Source organism: Nymphalis io, chromosome 16, assembly GCF_905147045.1.
Source record: "Nymphalis io chromosome 16, ilAglIoxx1.1, whole genome shotgun sequence".
Classification (NCBI taxonomy): Eukaryota; Metazoa; Arthropoda; class Insecta; order Lepidoptera; family Nymphalidae; genus Nymphalis; species Nymphalis io.
Genome location: NC_065903.1, coordinates 9,652,392 through 9,657,351, shown reverse-complemented (window position 1 = coordinate 9,657,351; position 4,960 = coordinate 9,652,392). Strand labels below are relative to the sequence as shown.

At 33.5% G+C, this 4,960-nt stretch overlaps 1 non-coding gene across 1 annotated transcript; it reads left to right on the top strand.

Annotated features, from left to right (window-relative positions):
- The first annotated feature begins 4,217 nt into the window (after positions 1–4,217).
- LOC126774610 (U6atac minor spliceosomal RNA) lies at positions 4,218–4,300 on the top strand. Its single transcript, XR_007669831.1, has one exon. It is a non-coding gene; the product is annotated as a U6atac minor spliceosomal RNA (small nuclear RNA).
- Positions 4,301–4,960: the final 660 nt, after the last annotated feature.

Below are 4,960 nucleotides of genomic sequence, written 5' to 3'. Positions count from 1 at the left end.
TTATAACTAAAACATGCAGGCGCATTAAAAATAATACTAGTCAAAACACTAAAAAACAGAAAAGGACTACTGGCACGGACAATATTTCTGTGCAGATATAGTAACAGCCTGTTAATGTTCCACTGCTGGGCTAAGGCCTCCTCACCCTTTTGAGGAGAAGGTTTGGAGCTTATACCACCACGCTGCTCCAATGCGGGTTGGTGGAATACACATGTGGCAGAATTTCAATGAAATGTTTTTTATCTCCGTAAAGCACGAGATGAATTATAATCACAAATTAAGGACATGGAAATTCAGTGGTGATTGCCCGGGTTTGAATCCACGATCATCGGTTAAGATTCACGCGTTCTAACCACTAGGCCATCTCAGCAGATATAATAATAGTCTGTAAATGTCCCACTGCTGGGCTATACTTCTACCTTTTTGAAAAGTCATAAGACTAAAAAAATAAAAAAATCACAATTTTATGGGCAAAAAGTTAGTTCTTACTACTTGGTCTTTTGGCTACGATCAAAGTGTCGTATCTGTTCTTTTCAGCTTAATGACTTCGCATAAAACTTAATTTATTTAACATGAATTTCACATAGTAACTGGTTCACGTGCCTAAGTAATAAATTGTATGATACTACAGCCATTTCACGATTAAGTGTTACTTTGTTGCTTGCCGGGTAAATTGTATTTTAATGACAAAACCTTATTTTTTAAGTGGAAAATAATGGCCTGAAGCTTCAACCATACTATTCATCACAAAACGTTTGATTGAATTTTTTTACCATATTACATGAACATGACAATTTTTAAGTATTATTAAGAATTCATTGAAAGTAAATAGGTATAGGTTGATAATTGTTATTAAATTTTTTACTCTGTATTCAACGGGTTTCCTTTTAGTAATCGCTAGTATAATTTTATTACATGTGCTTATCATTCAGTTGAATTTATTAACCGATGAGCAGCTTCCAAAACTTTATGTAGGATTATCTTGGTCGGTAATATAAATTAAAAAAAAAACGAAAATTCAGAATATGCTATTTAAATTGGTCTGCCATTGACACAGAAAATAAATCTGTTCGGACTTCGAAACGGGCACTTGTAATGCGGACCGAACTGTTGAAATAGCTAGGTATGGATACGAACCCGGTGGAAATTGCAGAGTAAATATTTTTAATTGAATAAAAAGACTACCGCGTACCGCAATCAACCCGTGAATGCGCGGGTAAAAAAGACTATCGTCAAACCTTCGTCAAGTGACCAATTAAAGGTGGGTCGGATTTACCCCATCGGTATAAAGTACCTTCGCTACGTAATCCAGCTATTGTCGTCGTTTCAATTTTTAAGTGTTAGACGAGTGGGATCATTGTACGCTCCGGTGAAACATTTGATTGCATTTGAAGGGTTATATTTAAAAAGCATCTACGTGAAATTTAAATTGGTGTAGGCTCAGAGACTGATTGCAATTGATTGGTTCTAAAATAACTTACCATATAGTAATTACTTTAGCGGGTAAAGTTAAAAAATATAAGAAAAAAAACCGAATTCAAAATTGTTTTTGTACGTACAATTTAAACTAACTTAAAATTTTTATTTTTGTAGGACCTAATCGTTTACTTTAGTTTTAACCGAAGCAAAAAAGACAAATCTAAAAAAAATTATATCGATGGAAAACACAAAAACTTACTGAATCTTAAGATTTATAAGTTTTCGTGATTCGATAAAAGACCGACATATAAAGTAAATATTTAATTAATACTAAAACAAAAAGAAAGATGATTAAAATAATAATCACAACAAATAAAACCTAACTTGAAATAAACAGTTATATTTTGAAAGTAACCGCCCGCATGCATGTTGCAAAATAATTATTATCGAACAAGACCAAAAGCTCGCGTATCGTAAACCCATAATGAAAACCGTGAGATATTATTTGTTCCCATAATGAATTGTTATTATTAATTTAATTGATTGCAACCTCTTTGCGGTGCCCTTTATCAAACTTTAAGCTATCAACAATAAAATGTACCGCGAGTTATGGGTTACCCGTTTATACAAGTTGACACGACTTGCAACATCGAATAAATATAATATTTCAGCCTCTAGGTGTCTGGCAACACTCTCGTTTGTCATGACTTCGTGATCGATTGGCCACTCATAATAAACTCCCTCTGAAGCAATGGTCGTTTATAATAAACAAGCATAAGTCTAAACGTCAGTAATAAATTGATTAATACGAAAATTATTACCTACCATCTAATTTTTAAATGAAATTAAAGTACACCGTTTTGTATTGTATTTTATTACTAATGATTGATTACATAACAATAGGTACGTGGTAATTGGTGGTTTTACTGGTGGTAGGGCTTTGTGCAAGCTCGTCTGGGTAGGTACCACCCACTCATCAGATATTCTACCGCAAAACAGCAATACTTGATATTGTTGTGTTCCGGTTTGAAGGGTGAGTGAGCCAGTGTAATTACAGGCAAGTACACAATACACCAAGGTTGGTGGCGCATCGGCTATAAGCGATGGTTGACATTTCTTACAATGCCAATGTCTAAGGGCGTTTGGTGTCCACTTAACATCAGGTGGCCCAAATGCTCGTCCACCATCCTATTCTATAAAAAAAAAACTGGTTGCCGGGTGCTTTAAAATAGCTAAAATAACTTGTAAATATTATGTATTTATTGGTATACATCATGTTAGAACAAATTGAAAATGTATATGAAGACTCTTGCAATATACTTGCCTGCAGGTCCTAGATGGGTGCGATTCCGATACCCAAGAAATCGATTGAAATTCAGTTGTATTACGATTTTTTTTAACGAAACGCTACGCTATGTAGTAATGATAATTGCATAGAGAAGACAGTTGTATTTATTATGTTTTTGAAATACACCAGATACTAAATAAAATCTTATTTATCTTTGAACCATTGTTTTAAAATGTATTTATTGTATTCAAGTAAATAATTTGATATTCTTGCCAGTTCTACTCAATAAAATTCTTCATTTCGATGCAGTGATAGTTTTACATTTCATTTTATTTTAAAATGTCAATTAAACATTGCTTGAAAGAGCCTACTCGAATAAAATAACAATATATGTCAGCCAATCCATGAAAAAACTGTATCTATTTTTTTTAATAAGTATCACTTAATAATTACTTTGAGTAGGCACATTGTATATAATCTGTGGTTATACCGTGCTGGTGAGAGTTGTAATACGGGTTCTGAAGTCCTGGCTTATGATATACGCAGAATATAATTGCCCTAATTGATAATACGTTTGACCATTTGAAGCTGGGAGTCGATTATAGCATCCGCAGGGCAAATTAACAATTTAATACTACCCATTATATTCTCATATCACCATTTCAAAACCATCACTCTTATAAGTGTTAATTCTATGTTAGTTGACTTTCCTTTGCATTGCGTCGACCGATTTAATCTTTATTGCTGTAGAAAATTCAATTTGTTTGAATGTGTTTGCCTACTTTCTTTATCTTGTTAATTTCTCTTTAGGAATGAAGCTGAAATATTAATAGACGAATTACTTTAATAGGTATTTAGTAAGTGACTGTTCTTTCGTTTAATAATATTGGATAATTAATTATATTTGCAAAAATCTAGGACTGCCTTTAGGGATTTTTATTAAAACCCTTTCGTTTTTTTTATAACGAATTAAAGCTTTTGACGTAAACCACATCACCAGTCGCATGTCACTCATACAAACATTTATTAATTTGTTTCTTAAATCAGTCGCTGGCAGCGATGCAGCACTATTAAGACGTGAGGACTACGGAATTTTTCAAAAGGCTCTTTGTGTTAGTTATCACATTTTACTAAAAATAAACTATACCACATTCTTCAGGATAATTTGTAAAATATGTGCAAAGCGAAAAGATAATTAATTACTATACTATCGGTTATTTAAAATAGATCGCGCACTGAGAAGGACACGTAAGTAAAGAAAGAACTTTAAGAATTTCACTTCTGAGAAAAGTATTTTTGTGTGGATATTTTTCGTTTCTTTAGTTATCTTCTTAATAGTAGATCATTCTCCAATTTAGTTGACCCACGTTTGTTGCCTTACTTTAATTTGTATACACATTAGTTTATGCGTGTCTCGTTGATCTAGTAGCTAGACATATAAGCCCGCAGATCCTGAAGTCCTGGGTTCAAACCCATGTGTCGAATAGTATCAGTAGCAACTATGAATCTCGTATCCATTGAAAGTAGAGACGGCTAGCACTCCCCATGACAAGGATGGACCATCAAAAAAAAAACACAAAAAAACAGGACTCTGAAAGTTGGAAGTGTGAACACATGGCATGGGAGATGCCTCGGAGAGTACGTAAAGCTGTTGGTCCTACGCCTGAACTCTTTCCGGTCGTGTCTGATTGCCGTCCCATCGAATTATGAGACTGAGGAATAACGAATGCATCGTGTTAACGCATACGCTTGTGCAATATAATATGACCTGCTTAGATGACTAATCTCTCTTGAGATTGGCCAGGAGAACATCATCATAAGTATTTATTTTTTAAATCAATATTTGGTATGTATAATTGCTTTACGGTATTTTGCTATGAAATATGTTATTTTTCCAATTCAGTTACAAGAATTTTAGCTAACAATTCGGGCGATAAAATATATTTATTAGCATTTTAAAAACACTAAGCGTTTTTCTTCGCCTGCATATAAAACTGGTAACGCACGGCTTTCGAATTGATTTACAGAAATCTGATAAGCCCACATACAAAGTCAACACGTTCCGTTCATGCCTGTCACCGAATATTATTACCACTGATAAAATCTTTTAATAAGATGATCGCCCACGAAAGCGGATTAGATGTCTCTTCTGAATTCACTAGACTTTCATCACACTTTAGTTTAATTTCTAATAACTATTATTCAATAGAAACTATTCAACCAATCATAAGAATCATCTATATATAGTGTTAC